We start from the raw sequence: 16,577 nt of genomic DNA, 5'->3' as shown, positions 1-16,577 counted from the left end.
TTATTTCTTCATTTGTTTTTCTTGTTTTGTTGTTTTTAGTTGTATACACCACATATCAGTGAAATCACATGGTTCTCTACTTTTTCTGTCTGACTTATTTCGCTTAGCATTATAATCTCAAGATCCACCCATGTTGTCACAAATGGCATTATTTCATTTTTTCTTATGAAAGAATAGTATTCCATTGTGTATATATATCACAACTTCTTTATCCATTCATCTATCGAAGGACATTTTGGTTGTTTCCATGTCTTGGCCACCGTAAGTTATATTCTTAGTATTCTAAAAAGCTTAGTGTTCTAAAAGCTTTATACAGATCATCTTGTTTAAACTGCATAACAGATTGTAAAATGAGTAGTGTTATTATTTCCATTTTTGAGTGATGAACTTCAGCACAGAGAAGTTAAATAACTTGGCCAAAGTCATAAGCTACTATATGGCAGAGTCAGGTTGGAACCCAGGTAGTTTGTTCCAAAGCACCTGCACTGTACTCGGATAATTAATGAATATGAAAAGGAGAGGAGGGATGTCAGGGGTCTGAGCACAAATCCTGAGTTATGTATGTGAGTGTGTGGGCCTGGAATGTTCTGAGATTTTGCCTAAGGAAATATGATGTTGTTTTATGTGTAAATAAGAACCATACCAGCTGTCTTGGTGGGGGTGAATCCTCTCAGCTTATTACTGCTGGGTGCCATTTTTCTGTATGAATATTTTCAAATGCCAGACAAGTTCTTCATTTCTGCTTGTTTGAAGTGTGGCCATGCTCATCTCTCATAGTATGAACTGAGCTCATGTTTCTGGGACAACGTTCAGATTGATTTAAATAATCCCAGAATCGGTCTATGTCCCAAGTCACAGTACCCTGTCCCAGCCTCTTTCATAGTGTCCCTCCTTAAGCCAAGAGTGCCCTTCCCACTCCAATTCCTGTCCCTGGAAATCCTGTTCAGCTTTCCAGTGCTCGTCCTCCACAAAGTATGAAGCCTTTCTGGATTAAATAGAAACATAAACCACATTTTAAAGATCTACTGTCATGGTTTGCTTCATTAAGGGAGAATATGTGCAGCTAGAGGACAAAACAGGCCACATCTACACAGAACTTATGAAGTAATGGAATAAAAACTGTAATGCTTTCAAGAGCCAAAAATACTGTAACTTGTCTTTTTGTTTGAATTGTATGAATAGATTAAGTGGAAGTAATATCCTCCCTTCTTTCATTCGTTTGGTTGAAAGGATTTAAAAACCATTAGCACATATGAAACAGGTAATTTGTAAGTTGAAATGAAAAGAATGCAAGTTTTGTGGCTACAGTACAAGGAGAAGAGGTTGAAAGGAAAATTAACATAATGAAAAGATCAGAGAGAAGTGGACAAGTGATAACAATTTGGTGGTCTTGGGATAGGGAAGGGGTAGGAATTTTAAAAATCTTTACTTTTTTGGTGGGGGTGGAATACAAAACGAATGCATGCTTATTTAAAAAGAAAGCAAACTTTGAAGAAATATGTAGTGTGGCAAGTTAATATTCTACATACTTCCTTCTCATCACCACCCCAAAGATAAACAATGTAACAGTTGGGTATATATTCCTCCAGATACATGTACATATAAAATATACATATACTTCTTATATAATTATTCATAAAATAAAGTCATTAATCATATCTCAGTGAGTTACAGGCATTTACTTACAATTTCTTTCTGCATTTTGACATATATGGAATCATACCATACATAACTTTTTTACAACTTACTTTTTCACTTAATGTAAGCTTAAACCTGTTTGCCTGTGAACATACATACATATATATATATATATATATATATATATATATATATATATATATATATTTTTTTTTTTTAAGGAGGGCTCAGCTCACAGTGGCCCATGTGGAGATCAGGACAGCAACCCTGGTGTTATCAGCACCGCGCTTTAACCAACTGAGCCAACCGGCCAACCCCAACTTACAGATTTTTACATAGAGCATTTCTTGATATGTATACTCATTATTTATTTAACGATTTTACTTATATGTTGATAAACAGTTGGGTTATTCCCATTTTTTCATTATCACTAAAATATTGTAGTACATATGTTTTAATGCATTGTGTAGGAAAAATGTGAAGAAGTGAGATTGTGGGGACAAACAAAAAATAACCATAAATTCATAAATGTCAAAATTGCCTCCAAAGAGATTTTATCTTATTATTATTTTTTTTTACAATGGTGTGAGGGTGACATTGTCTTTATAAGCTGTCATCCAACTTCAAGGTTCTTCTGCACAAACTGAATTATATAGAAAATAGGCTTCTTCATTTGAACTTGACAGAGCTTCACCTCTGTTGGAGGGCAGGCTAGAATAGGTGAGGCGGCCTTGAAAGGAACACGCCGTCAGGGGGCCCCCCTGTGTGTTCGAGGTCGGAGCGAGAGCCCCTGGGGATCCGAGGGTCTGTAGGGCTCCCCACAACTCACAGGCGCAGGCACCACCGCCTGGAGCCTAGGGCTTTCTCAGCAGATGGCGAATCCATTTTTAAACCCAGGCAGGAATGGCTTCCACTGTTCCTCTAGGGTCGAATTTCCTCCCAACCAATACGTGATATTCGGTTTATGGAATTCCCTGGCTGCAGCGCAGGCCCCCAGCCCCACCGCCCTCCCTTCCCCCACCCCCTCCGCTAGGCGAATTGCCCTCTGCCCACCCGGAAGCTGCGCGCCATGGGGTTTCTCGGCAGGTGCGACTGTGCTCATCACCCCGCACCTGCTGGCGGCACTGTTTGCTACGTGCGGCCTGTTGCGACTTGGGTGTAGCTGCATCCGGGAAGCCCAGGAACCCACAGCCGATGCATGAGCGCCCTGAGAGTTTGGTTGCTGTCCGTTGCACACTCCTTTTTCCACCGACGACTGGAAGCAGGCAGTGGGTAGAGGAAAGGAGGCCCAGGCTGACCTAGACCACTTCAGAGGCGCTCCAGAACAGGCGGGGGTAGGAGCCGAAGGGCTGTGGACCGGCAGGCCCAGCCTTGGCCAGGACAGCTGTGTCCTCCACAGGGAGGACACTGCATCCACACCTCCCCCCACCAGGTCCGCAGCTCCCCATCTAGTCAGTCTCTTCCTTGGGCCAGTGGACTGCAGAAGTCTCCAATTGGCCTAGTAGGCCACTTCTGGCCTAGAGTCATTGGCCAATGCACAATTTTATAACAATTCAAATTAGTGGCCAATATGTAAAAACACTTGAAAATTAAACATCTGGCAACACTTGCAGCTGGAGCTGAGAACATGCAACCCCCATCTGCTCAGTTTCCTAACTGACCGAGACCATCTCTCTCATTGCTACCACCAGGTTGCTCCCGTCGACATTGGTGTGTGTCCCTTGCTGGAGTCACAGAATGCTATGATGGAGGCACACTGAAAAACAAATCCCTTTAGCGTCCTCTGATACTTGATGCTGTGACTTGGCCAAGGTCACCCAGCATGTGGCAGAGTTGGAATTGGTGCTCTATTCACTGATGAGGGCCCAGAGGAGAGAAGTGAATTGTCCAAGGTCACCCAGCCAGGATATGGTAGGCGCAGGACTAGAGCCCACTTTCCTCACCATTGGCCTATTCTCCTGGCTGCCCAGGAGCCTCAATAAGACACAGTCAATGGCCAAAGATATTATACATGACCCTGATGTGGGCTCTTGGGCTTTTGACCTAGCTGTTGGTCAGACCAACCAAGCTTTCCCTTGCCTCCATCTACACCTATAGAATAGAGAGAATCCATAAGGGGCTGGCATGCGTCTTACTTTCAGCTTTCAGGTGCTGGGTTATTGTCTAAGAAACTTCATGGAACTATGGGCAGCTGTTCCTTATCCTCATGCACAGTTTGAAAATAAACCTGGCTAGTACTACAATAATTATACTTGAACGTGCTGAGCTGATCCTGTTGGAAATCGGTGCATCCAGCCATCAGGGGAATTTTCCCAAACCTTCAAACTTGCCACCTCCAGGGTGGATGGAGATTGGAAAAATAATAGCCACATCACAATGCCAGTCCTGTCATAATCCAGAGTCCTGTCCCCCATTTTCCACTGGGGAGCCAGAAGGAATTGTCTAGACTGGCAGAGGGCTTACAGTGGTAAAGATTCCCTATCATAAAACAAATACGGGGAACCACAGTGGATGGAAAATGAGTCGTTAGAAGATAGCAACTGGTATGGGAAAAGAGCAATACTTCTGAAATGGTTTCTTATTTTACTTAGAGGCACTTCCCACCCAAGACTAAAGCATGTAAAACAGGCTAGAGACCCTTATGTTTCTCCATCAAGGAAATAAAAAGTTTGAGGCATTTATGCTAACTTAGCATATGGAATATCTATTTGTAACAGCATTAGCTCTTCAGATATATCCTCTTACCTCCCTAACAGTAAGTGAACTGCTTACAAAAGCTATATATTTTTTCTTTTTTTGTGTGCGAGAGGCTCGATTTGGATTTGAAATCAAGAAGGCTCAACAATACCCACTCTATATGAAATTACCACCCCATTTTAATAAGGTCCAAGATGTTTAATAGCTCACTTAAGGTCTCACAGCAAATTGAGAACAGAAATAGAAATAGAAGAGCTGGCTGTTTTTCTCAGTTAGTTTCCTGAGAAAGGCCTGTTCATTTTCTTTCTATCTCCAGAAATACTTCTCAATTGCCCTCTTCACAATCCCTCTGCAATAGCTCACTTAGGTGATATCACTGTGCAGATACAATGATTTTTATTTTTTAAAAGTGGCATATTGTACATGTAAAAATAATTAGGCTGCTGGCTGTGCTCTAGTAACTTTTTCTGTGGTTCAGCTGCCTGACTGGAAAAAGGTTTAGTGTACCCTGAAGTTCTATGAAGATGTGTTTGTCAGTGGAAAATCTCTCTCTCTCTCCACAAACACCCCTTAATCACCCAGAAAAACTTGGGAAATTTACATTTTCTTATAGCTAGTTCCCTCTCCCTGTCTCCCTCCTCTTTCTCGCTCTCTTTATAATTTGGGAAACGTGACTCCTTCATTTCCTTCTCTTGTAGGCTGTAGGTCCTTCTGGTGTGGTGCTCCATGATGTAAGAGACCCAGGCTTCTGCCACCTTGTTGCTCTGCCATATGTAGGTCCAGGATGTCATTACACAAACTCCTGGCAGCAGGACAGAGGAACAAGAAAGACGTTTAAGGAAGGCACCTGGGTGCTGCCACGTGACATTCCTGCTGATATTCCATGGGACCAGAATTTAATCCAAGGCTATCCCTAGTTTCAAGGGAGGCAGGGGAATGTGGTCTTTGGACTTGAAAGTTATATGTACAGCTGAGGATTGAAAGCTCTTTCATTATGAAAGAAGGTGAGACAGCTTTCTCCGTCACAGTAAGTCTGTAATCACGTGACTAGCACAGTGTAGGGCACCCAGTAGGACGTCAGTTAATATTATTTGGATTGAGTTAAGCCAAAGTGTCTTTGGAGGATGTCTGGGACATCAGAACGATGAATAATAGCAGAACCTACTGCTGGGCAGAGGGACGAGAAGCCAGGAGTAGAAGCTGCTGAAAGGGGACCAAGGAGTTTTGCTTTCCAAGTTTGCTGTACCTTTAAGACAACAATCTAGAGAAAGCAGAAATCTTGTCATGTATTCCCTCCATCTCCTAACATTTCACTGAAAACGGTGCCCAACATGGTGTCCTCTTTTCGTTTCTTATAGTATTCAGCTATCTCAGATACCAAAGTAAGCCCCAAAGTAACCACCAAAACGTTATCTCTTCCCTCACATCAGAAAAGAGCCTGGCAGGAATAGTTCTCATTTGGCAATTTACAATGTTTGTGGCGTTACACCAGTGACATTACTGTAAGGTACTGGGCAGGATGCTTCTTGGTTAACGATGTGAAGGCAGCGAGGTCTTGGAAATCCACTCATCTCCTGCTCTCCTCATTTCCTCAATCCGGTCTCCATGCCTGCATCCCAGCCCTCCTCTCAGCCATTCCCATGACACTGGTAAAGTGTGGATGGGTCGCTCAGGACTGAGTAGGTGGTGGCTTAAAATGCAGCTCCTCCCAGAGGGTGTACTCTGTAATAAGCAGAAGAAAACCTTTAGGACTCCAAAGATGAAAAGCTAGAACGATGGGCAATAGGGCTCTATTTGGGCCGATAACTATGTAAACAAGGCAAGGCAGTTATTATTCAGCCCCATTTTACAGGGGAGTAAATGGAAGTTCCTGAAGATAAAAGTAACTTGTGCAAGCTGACTAGTGGTGGAGCCAGTATTGAAACCCAGGTCTATTTGGCTTTGAATATAATAGACCTGGGTTTCAATATAATAGACATATTTGCTCCAGACATGGGTTCTTGCTTCACTCACCTTCCTTTCAGTCCACAAACTCACAGAACTCCCTTAGGCTCACTCCCGGGAAGTAACATACCACCATAGTAATAGCTAACATTTATTGAGGCCTACTATATGCTAGATGCTCTTCTAAGTGCTTTACGTGTACTAATATATTTTATCTTTATATGGCCTCATTGTACAGATGAGGAAACTGAGGCTTGAAGAAGTTAAGTAACTTGCCCAACGTCATACAGCTCGTATAGCGAGTGGCAGACCTGGAATTAGAACCCAAGCAGTCTAACTTCAGTCTGGGTACTTAACCATTATGCCACTAGTGTTAAGAGGGCAGCAACGGGACCCTATTTTTATTATAGATCACCTGCCTATGCCTTTAGTCTCCCTAAAGGAAAAATTCCATGATCGCATTAGGCATGTCTTGATTTTCTCCTCACTATCCCAGATCCCTGTGAATGGATTTACAGAAATGACACAGGATCATGGATGCCAACTGCCAGCCAGACAATTCTTTATTTCAGTTACACATTTACCACCTCCATATTTTTTGAACTTGAACAAATGCATGAATGCCTTCAAGTTTTGCCATATTTTATTTCCGGGACATGCTACCCAGGGAGGGGGCACAAATGTATTATTGGTTCCTGAGCACCATTCTTCTTCACTTCACATTCCCTACTGGATCTCACTCACCAAGAGTATAATACTGAGAAAGGAGAATCATAGACACAGCAAGGTGAAGTAGGGACACTGCCAAGGTGGAACAAGACGGAATTTGCACTTTTTGAGGACCCACTCTGGGCCCTTTCCACTTAGCATCTCATTAAATCTTCAGAACAGGTCTGAGCAGCAGGCCCCGTATTGTCCCTGTGACAGCTGCTTCTTAGTTCTGACATCCTGCAACTTTGGTCGCTCAAGGTCACTGGCTAGTAAGTGCCAGAGCTGGGTTCAAGCTCAGGTCTGCCTGGCTTCCAAGTGCATGCTCTTACCTTGTCGCCAACTGTCTTTGAAGTACCAGAAATCTTGGCGGGGCAAGTTTGGGAGCATTCTGCCACCATCGATTCTTTTCTCACAGCAGTTACCGATCATCTTCTATGTTCCCAAAGGCCACTGGGATCTGTCTCTGCCTCCTGGACTCAAAATCAATGCCCCACTGCACTTCAGACTAGCTCCCTGCTGCTCCATTCCTGCTGGATCAGAAGATCTGAATGTCTATATCCATAGAGATAGTGGACTTATCTTGGGTTTCCCCCCAAGCTCTACCATTTACTCTCAGGACAGTTGCTTAACCTCTTATGCCTCAGTTTTCTCATCTGTAAAATGGAAAGACCCATACTTTACTCTGAGGATGATGGTGAGGCTTTGATGAGAGTGGGCATATACTATTAGCTTAGAGCCTGAGCACATAGGATTTTTCCCTTTCCATCTCCCGTGTTGGCAAAAGACGAGGATTGTGGTGGAAGGTTCTAATAAAAGGAAAATTGGTCAATTTTTGCAGGTAATCAGGCTCTTCAGTTGCTGATGGGCCATACTTAGGATTAAAATCATGGCCTGAATGTTGCCTCTTGTGAAAGTGCAGACCCATTCCTCAGGGCCTAAAAGCAGGGCAGTTACATCCTGGATCTCAGTTCCTTTGGCTCTTTTCATGCCTATTTTAAAAACAGTGACCTTTCTTTCCTCTTCTAATTCTTTCCAAGAACAGTAAGGCTGACCCCAGAATAACTAGGGAAACATTCCAAAGTTGACAAATTGCCAATCATGGAAGTTATGAAACAACTTGAAGTCCATTATAATAAAAACTTGCATTAACAGCACATTATATTATATATACTTACAAATTATTGGTAGTATTTCACAACTGTCTGCCTTTCTTTGGTGCCTCTGTCAGTATCGCCAGGCTTTAAGGATATGGTGGGAACTAAGAATCATTCATTCTATAGAATTCTCTATAAAATTCATACTCTTGCCTGTGAAGAGTCTGAGTCTTTGATTCTTATTGTAGCTGTGTGACCTTGGCCAAGTCTTTGAAACACTCTGAATCTTGGCTTCCTCAATTGGAAATCGGGAAGAACAGCTCTGGCCTCTTCTACCCCATTAGGGCCCTGGGAGGAATGAATAAAATACTGGACAGAGAAGTCCTTTGGAACAACCTAAACTAATAGAGAGATGTGAAGCATTAATATGATGATACATGAATATGTGTCTCAAGAGAGAATGAAAGAAAAATAAGCAACAAAGACGTCAAAAGGAGTAACTGTTCCTTGCTTTCCCTGCCATTCATTAGCTGAGTAACTTTGGGGGAGGCACTGAACCTCTCTGGGCCTCAGTTTCGTCATCTGTAAAATGAGGATTATATTAATAACTGCTCTTCCTGTTACACAGGGTTATTGTATTAAATGAGACAGTGGTATGAAAATGTTACCTGAATAAGAAAAGAACATCCAGCAGTTAATTATTAATAATAGTCGGAGTAATGCCTGGTGAAGTTGCAGTATTCTTCCAGGGCTTCATCAAGTTTGGCCACCTTTGGAAATAAAATCAAGCCTTTGAGATCACAGGGCATGTCTTTTTGGTTTCTACAGGCTGAGGGTGAATCCAGGAGGAGCCTGGCCTATGGCATCACACTGCTGGGATTTAAATCTCACCCCTGCCACTAACAGGCTGTGTGACCTTGATTAAGCGTTTAACCTCTCTTTGACTTGGTTTCTCCATCTTACCTCATGGAGTTATGAAGATTAGTGATATAATACAAACAAAGCATTTAGAATAGTACCCAGTACACAGAAGATATTTATTGCTGTTTTTATTCTTGGCGGCACCTTGGTCTCATGCTGCCTAATTTATAACATCAGCTATAAGTTTAACTTACTAAATACTATCCCAGAGTACGAGTATGTCTGATACTAGAAAAATCCGAGTGAATGAAAAAGCATCTATATCTATAGACATGTTGCTTAGGCCTTATTGGCTCCTATCAAACCTGCTGTTTGCTTTTAACCAGCCACAGTAGATGCCTAAGTCACCATCTTGAGATACATAAAAATAAAAATACTTGTATATCTCAAGCCTAAGAGGCTTCAGCAAGGAGGTGCTGGCAGAACTCCCGTGGGTCCCTGCCCATAGTCCTTGGGGGGCCTGTAGAACACCAATTTCTATGCCTCACTTTTCCTTGTCCCCAATTTCTCCCAAGGCCCTTCTTGCCATTCTATCTCTTCTTTAAGAGTATAGGGGTACCCAGACCTGGAAGAGCTCTTCTTTACTCTGGAGCCAGCAAGCCAGTCACATCTCAAGGCCTCTGATTCCCTTTTGTGAGAGCAATCTCTGGGTAAGGCAAGTTTTCCACTCTGCTCCATCTGTTTCAGTTCCAGAGCGGTTTCTAATCTGCCACCGTGTGAGGTGTGTCCTTAGTAGATGAATGAGCAGATGAGTGAGGAGCTAAATTAGATAATGACTCCACTAGGTAATATGTTAGTGTACAAAGAGATACACGGAGGCCAGAAGTGGAAAGAACCTGGGTGAATAAACATGGGTAACAGGCATAAAGCTCTGCACCAGAGGTTTAAAAAAAAGAAAAGATACAGGCACAGTGGAGAATCAGGGGAACTTAGAAACCAGGGTGATGGAATGAATCCACAGGGCAGCGGTTCTTAAACTGGACTGTGCACCCAAATCACTGAGGGTTTGTTAAAACACAGATTGCGCCCCCACCCCGCACAGTTTCTAATTCAGTAAGTGTGAGAACTTACAATTCTAACAAGTTCCTAGGTGATGCAGGGACCACACTTCAAGAAACACTGTCAAAGGGACTGAGAAGAGTTGCCAGCGAGATTGTGCTGTTTGTAGATGGGCCTCCGAATTATGTGAGGCTCAAGAAAGAATTGCTGGAGAACTGCGGGGGCAGGGGTGTCCAAGGGGCTCCCCAAGGCCTGGGCTTCGTGTGCCACAACAAACAGGGTGGACAGGTGTATTGAGGGTGTGATTGATCAGACTGGCTGACCAGGGGAATTTATACAGCACCCCACCCATGCAACCCTCCTTATGGCAGCCTCAACAGGTTAGGAGAGGGGCTTCCGAGCCCTCTCTCAAAGGAACGGCTCGCTCCCTCCCGTCCCTCACCCTCACACAGTTAATACCCGTCCCTAGAAGGTAAGGCTAAGGGGCCCCGACCTGTCTCCCGTCCCTCCCAGCGTCCAGCTCAGATGCCGGCGGATGAGGCTCACTACCGAGGGCCGATCGGCTGCCCTGGGGGGATGGGGATTTGGTCTGCCACTCCCCGAAAAGTGGCGGGATTGAAGCCAGCGTGGACGCTGGGACGAGCCGTGACTTCCGCCTCTGGCGGTCGGCAGTGGGGGGCGCACCAAGACAGCAGTTCGTGAGCTGAGCTTTGTCACCGCAGCGGAAAGGGGCGGGAGGAGAGGAGGGCCCAGAGAGGGGCCGCAGGGACAGGACGGGGCATTCGACCGGCTCCCAGGCCCCAAAGGGATGCTCAGGGAGCCCCGGGCCGCACCTGGAACAGCCCTGCGGGGGAGAGGAAGGGACTGAGATTCCAGGTCCGGGCCCAGCCCCTGAGCACGCTCCAGTCCTGGGCTGGTGACACTCTGTCCTGCTCTCCCTCCACTACAACGAACCCCTGATAGCCGGTACCCCACCCTCACTCACTCAAGGCAAAACTTCTGGGCGGGGAACGCACTGTCCCTCCACGTCGCGGCGCCCTCCGGCCCTTTCAGTTCTTTGCCACCCTTCCCGCTGAGCCCAGCTCCTCTGAGACTTACGCTAACAGCTCGAGCTGTCTCCCGCTGGTCGCACACCCGCTGCCGAGGCTGCAGCCGCAGCGCCAAACCAATCAGAAGGGTGGCCCCTGTCCCGGACTTTCAGTCATACCCTGGGCACCGCGGTCGTCTGTCTGTGGTGTTAGGAAACGTAGTCCTCAGCCCTGGAGGCACAGGGCTAACATCAGAAAGAGAATCTGGCTTTTGCAAGGCCAGACAATTTGGGTTAAAATCCCAGCTTGGCCACTTCCCAGCTATGTGACCCTGGGCAAATGCCTCAACTTCCCTAAAAGTCCGTTTTCCTTCTGCACGACGGGAGGAACTGTACCCCAGCGGGGCTCTGTTATGCTTGGTAGGGAGAAGGGGACTAGTTTGGGTCAGGAGGGGGCTCTGTAAAAATCAGTTCCCAGAACTCACACAAGGGTTTTTTTCTATTTTGCGGGAGGGAGCGGCTTTAGCCCGCCCAACCGGCTGAACTTCCTCACCTGGGGGCGGTTCTTCTACCCCTCACTCGGGAGACTGACTCCGCCATCTCAGCCCCGCGCCACCGCGTCTCCTGGCTCGGCGAGGCCGAGTGGGGAGGGAGGAAGGGGCTGCAGCCTCCTCCATGGGCCAGGAACCAGGAGAGACAGACATAGGGTCAGTGAGCACACAGAAACAGACACAGAGAGAGAGCCGCACCCAGGAGGGAACATTTAGGGCCATTTAGGGCTAGTTAAGTCGAAGAGAGATCCCACCTGGTAAGGACTCCACCCAGATAGGTGTCCCAGATCACTGGACTGGACCACCCCGACTGGCGCAGAAATAGGGGTTCTCTCTTCCAGTGCGGGGGTGGGGGGAGTTGGGGGAGCAATGGGGGAGAATTCTCCACTGGAGAGTAGGCAGGGCTGTCAGCCTCCTCTGGTTTTTGAGTAGTCCAGCAGCTTGGGAAGTGTTTGTGCCCAGACAAAATCTATTAAAAACAAAATTGAAAAACTATTCGCCTCCTGCCCCACCCCATGCAGCAAAGGAACCCATGGTGTATGGGACTCCATGATAGCTGCTAATTCCCTGCAGTCCATACTCCCTTTTATCCCAAGGGAAGGTCAGTCTCGCTTTTTACAAGAGAAACCCCAATCATGTGATTCTCTTCCCCAAGATGCACCTCCAGGGCCTAGGGTTTGAATGGAGGGGGCAGGTGCAGAGCCAGGAGGATGTGCTCAGGTCAGGATGCAGTGTGAGGAGGCCTGGCCAGACCCTCCTGTTTTGTCCTTTGGGCCAATCAATCCTGGAGGACAGTTTGGGGGAGGCAGCTTCCATCTAATGGAAAACACCTTGGTAAAGCCATACCCACCCCCATCAAAGGGATCAAGCAATTATGCCTGGGGTTGGTAACCCTGGTGAGTTTTGCGCCTTTTCAGATAGGTGCTCAGGGCATCAGTGGATAGTGATGGTCAAATAGGGACTAGACTTTGTCATTTAGGGTCTCCAGTATCAGCTGCTACAGTGACCTTTCTGATATTTTGGAACTCAGGCCCTGAAGACTCTTCCCATCTGCTTGGGCAGAGCAGTTAGTCCCTCCTTCTCCACATCCCTAAGGTGGCTCTAGCCTCCCTGCAGGCCCTTGCATAATCCCCACCCAGCCTCTGAGCCCTGTCTTAAAAGAAGGCAAGACCTGGAGGTCTTCTCCAGGACAACTTTCCAAATGGTTTGGGGCCTTTGTTTTCTTTACTCTCCTTCATGCCCAAAGTGAGTTGCCAGAGGTTAGTTGCCTGCACCTCCTCCCCTCTGCTTCTCCCAATCCCTGTGAATTATCTGAGAGTGAGGAGGAGGAGAAACGGCCTTGGCAAAAACCATAAGTGGAGTTTTTGGAAGGAAAGTCTCAGAATTCAATTCCTGGTTCTTTCTAATAGCTCCGGTTCTGAGTGTGGACTTGAAACTAGAAGGACGGGGGGTGGGGGGGTGAGGGGGTTAAGTCCTGACTGTCATTTATATAAGAGCCTCCTCTCTGTGCTTCAGATTTCTCAGCTGCAAAATAAGCATGACTCATAATATATTCCTCAGGCCTGTTGTGAGGATGGAAAGGGCTAAGACAGGTGAAATGCTTAGAACAGTGACTCTTTTATCATGTGGGGTCCCCAGACTTCCAAATGGAGTTCCTTTTTGCCCTCCTGGGAAATCATGGGTGGAGCAGGGTGAGGAAAGGCCAGGTGTCTAGGTCCTGAACCTTCTGCTCCTGAGGGCAGGTGGGCACACTCTATGAAAGGCCCTTGGACCCACCTCGAGAGGGCTGGGATTTCTGTGGATTGCTGGCTGGAACATTAAGGCACTGCTGGGTGTTGAGGCATCCCTGCAGGCTGCAGGCCAGTGGGGGATCAAGGCCTTGGAAGAAGCACTGGTCCAGGGTCTGACACTTAGCACGGCCCTGGCCGTTTGAGTCAAGACCATTGGTCACTCATCACTAGAAAAAAAGGCATTTCAGCCTGTTGAGGCCCTTTAAAAGAATGTTATGTACATTAAATAAGAAATGGGTATCAGTGCACTTTGTAATGAAAGCAAATTTCAGGACAGTCGTGGTGAAGGAAAAACCTATACCATCTCTGCTAGGGTGGGGGAGAGGATTCCTGGGCCTTTGGGGGCTTGGGTGTTGTGGAACTGCTCACTGACTGAAACATGAGTTCTTCAAGTTGGTGACTTGAGGCAGGGCAAGCCTTGAACTTGGGGTGGTTCTCAGGGCTCCAGTCCTGCCCTCGGTTCTCCAGCTCCAGGATGGGCAGGTGATGGATATAAAGATATGGGCTGCCCAGGCCGTAGCCCACAGGAAAGGCCAGGGAAGCTGCCAGGCTTGGGACTACAGGAGCCAGGCTGACAGATGTAGACACAAGAACAGCTGCAGGGCTGGTTGACTCCAAGGACCTGAGGAGGCAATGGGGGTGGGGGGTGGTCTGGAAAGCATCCAGTTTCCTGTCCCAGGAGCCTGGCCCTTTGCTCCAGAGTCGCCGCAGAGAGAAGGGGGCGCTTGTCCAAACCAGAGTTCCAGAAGCCGCAAGTTCTATCTACCTGAAGGAGAAACCTTTCTGTGGTGCCCACAGAAGGCACGCGTGGCCACAGCCACCAACTATCTGCCTCTGCAGTGTGGGCGAGGGGGTGGGAAGTGGTCCAGGAGAAATCTCACACCTGGGGAAGCCAGAACTCCGGGCGTTTGAGATCGAGTGGACCTTGGTGCTTCTGAGCTCTGGGTTCCCAGATGGGCTTCACCAGCTGCCAGGGACCAGACGGAACCCATCGCCAGAAGTGCCCTCACTCCCACGATGCCTGCCGCGGAGACCAAGCCTCCAGGGAGCTTCCAAGGCCACAGCCCGCTTGGAAGATGACCGAGGGCCCAAGACCAAGGTCCACAATAGCCAGGCGACACGTATTGTTCAAAGGAAAGTTCCCTTTGTTCTTATGTTTCATCAAAGTGAAAAGCAAAACCAATCTTTTTCCTGATCAAAATTTTGCTGGCACCGAAGCAGCCAAACCCGCTGCTGGAACCCAATGCCTCTCTCTGTCGCACGTCTCCTCGCCCCTTCCTTTCGGCGGGACGCTTGCTCGCTTCTGGGAGGCCCACATCTGGCTGGAGAAAGTACTCAGGGCCACAGACCATCGGACCCGCGGGGATCCGCTGGCCACTGAGGCATTCCTGACCCCCCACCGCCGCTCTCCCGAGCCGGGTTTTCTTGGGAAGCGAAGCGGCTCCCGCAGATCAGCGCTTCTGGTGGCCCAGGCCCGGCTTCCGATTCCATTTAACACAACCAGCGCATCTTATCTCCGAGTCGCCTCCCGGAGTGGGGGAGCGGGGGAGGGGTTCCCACCCCCCGGCCAAGCCCAGCCAGGGAGGAAGCGGAGCCGCGAGCTTTTGAAGTCCGGGGAATTTCAATCCCAGAGGAGCCGCCAAAACCTAAGCCTGTCGCCCCAGCGGGGAGGGGACAGCAGGCCCGCAGTGGGGGGCCGAGGGAGGTGAGAAGAGGTGGGGGCCTGGGTTGGACCCCATTTAGGCTGCTATCATCCCCTCTCCGCTTTTATTGGGTTGTCAAGGCCTGGCGGCTGCTGGGACACTCCCTCTAAAAATTTACCTCCTCTTCCAGCCGTTTTGGGAATAACCTTCAGGATACGACGATAACCACGCTATTAAAATACCCTCCCAATCAAAAACACAGAAAGTGTTTTTATCCAGTCCTTCCTGTTTTCTTCTTCCTCATGTTAAAAAGCCGACCTCTCTTCATGTAATGTTGACAAAAGGATGCTTTGGGAAGAAGTGACATTTGGTTAAAAATAAATTTCCCCCCCTCCTGCCCCGGGAGTGCGTAGGCCTTAAAATCCGGGGAAATTGAGGCTTCTTTGACCCGACGGAGGCAGGACACTGGAGAGGGATGGGGCGGGAGTAGTGCTGGGGGTGGGGGGCATCCCAGAAGCTTCAGATACGAAGCTTCCGGAGGAGGCAGCCCCACCCCCTCCCCAGAGAGGCTGTGCCAAGACTTGAGTCTCGTTTCTCCCCAGGACTCCAGGGGAAGGCCCGCCTCAGTTGTGCCAGACCCAGGAAGAAGAAGCCAGTGGCACCTCTTGATCTCTCAATCTTAACCAGCTTTCATCTCGCAGGGAAAACCCAGAGAAGAGGATCAAATGCAGAGCACTCCCATTGAATGCAAAGTGGGGGGCGGGGCAGGGGAGCCGGGAGTCCCTCTGAGGACGTGGGCCCTCCGAGGTGAACTCAGCGGGGCAGCTGTGAGAAAAGGGTGGCCTAGCCTTGGGAGGGCCCAACCCACGGTGGGCGATCGGAGCAGCTCTAACGCGGACGCTGGGGGGTCGGCTTTGACAGGAAGGAGAGAGAGCAAGCCAGAGGACCCTCAGGCTCTGACTACTGGCTGGGAAGGGCAGGGCATGACAGAATCTTCCCACAACTCTGAACCTCAGCAAAAGGCTCTAAGATTTGATCCCCTCCGTTCCCAACCTCTCCTCTCACCTGTAAAATAACCCCAGGATTTTGGGGCTAGCAGTGTTCAGCAGATGGTACCGTAGCTTTGAGAGTCCCAGGGAGTGGAGCCTATGTGGACATTATCTTCCAGCTTCTCTCCACATCCTGTGAAGTTAATGAGCATCTTCTTATCGAATAAAGGGAGAAGTCACAAGCAGGGGTGAGAAGGGGACTTTACCCTCTCCTGGAATCCCTTGCTCCCTCCGCCACCTCCATAAGCCCACAGATAGAAAAACTGGGGTGAGGGGGAAAGGGAGAAAATAGAAAAAAAGAAAAAGGAGGAGAGAAAAGTAGAAGATAGAAAGAAGACAAAAAAAAATAGTGATAGAGGGACTTTTCTTTAGAATCTTGGAAATCGGGGCTTTGTCTTGGGACATGGAGAAGAAAGGGGGCTGCAGAGGCAGCCCTTTGTGGCTTAGAGCTAACAGATCTGAGGAGGAAACGGGGAAAGGAGAGTTTAGGGGTCGCAGTGCAGAGAATAGATC

General features: G+C 47.9%; 1 long non-coding RNA gene across 1 annotated transcript; it reads right to left on the bottom strand.

The window, feature by feature from the left end:
- Window positions 1-1,870: 1,870 nt before the first annotated feature.
- Window positions 1,871-16,570, bottom strand: LOC148758325 (uncharacterized). The gene is made up of 3 exons (XR_016021031.1): window positions 11,103-16,570; window positions 8,753-8,854; window positions 1,871-6,057 (listed from the first exon to the last, which is right to left on the bottom strand). It is a non-coding gene; the product is annotated as an uncharacterized LOC148758325 (long non-coding RNA).
- Window positions 16,571-16,577: the final 7 nt, after the last annotated feature.

Source organism: Rhinolophus sinicus, chromosome 4 (assembly GCF_057876585.1).
Source record: "Rhinolophus sinicus isolate RSI-liver-muscle chromosome 4, RSI-T2T, whole genome shotgun sequence".
NCBI lineage: Eukaryota > Metazoa > Chordata > Mammalia > Chiroptera > Rhinolophidae > Rhinolophus > Rhinolophus sinicus.
Note: the sequence above shows the minus strand (reverse complement) of the source record. Positions and strands in the feature narration are given on the sequence as shown.